Source organism: Pygoscelis adeliae, unplaced genomic scaffold, assembly GCF_000699105.1.
Source record: "Pygoscelis adeliae isolate BGI_AS28 unplaced genomic scaffold, ASM69910v1 Scaffold1089, whole genome shotgun sequence".
NCBI lineage: Eukaryota > Metazoa > Chordata > Aves > Sphenisciformes > Spheniscidae > Pygoscelis > Pygoscelis adeliae.
The window spans coordinates 14,572-15,273 of NW_008825464.1; positions in this window are offsets into that span (position 1 = coordinate 14,572).

Here is a 702-nt window from a genome sequence, read left to right on the forward strand (position 1 = left end):
CCGCGTCTTCCCAGCCGAGGCACCAAACCCGAGCTGCTCCCAGCCACCGCGGCCGAGGGCCCGCAGGCGACAGTGTTGAGTTTGTCACCCTCACCCGCGAGGCAGGGCTCAAACCGTCCCCTTCTCGTGTTCTCCTGGCTACACCAGGCGCCGGCAACTTGGAGAGGAGACACCAAAGCAAGCTCCCTGATCAGCAAGGCACGGACTCGGAGGAAGGAGAGAGAATGAGGCAGACTGAGAAGTTTTCCCCGGCTCTTGCTCCATCCAGCAGCTGTGCACGCTTCTGCTTTGGTCGCTTGCCCTCCCCTCGACGGCCACGAGCCCGTCCCACAGCCCCTAACCCTGGACGTAACTTAACTACCTTCCCCTCTCTTCACCAGGCAGCTACGGGCAGGATAACTCAGCTCCACCACCCCGGGCTTGGCTTTGCCGAATTAAACATCCCTCCTGTAACCCCCGCAGCTGCGACGATATTTACTCCTCCTCTGTAAGTACCGGGCAGCATCGCTCTGCACTGTCCAAAGCGGCTTGGCCCGAGGGGCAGCCGCTCCCCGCGTTAAATAAACCAGAGGGTTTATATCTGACGTGGGTAAAGAGAGACACAGAGAACCGACCCTAATTCAGCGCTTTAGAGCCACGCGATCAAGCTGCAGCTCACAGAAAGGCCGAGCCTCGCACACCTTAACCCGCGGTTAGGGAAAG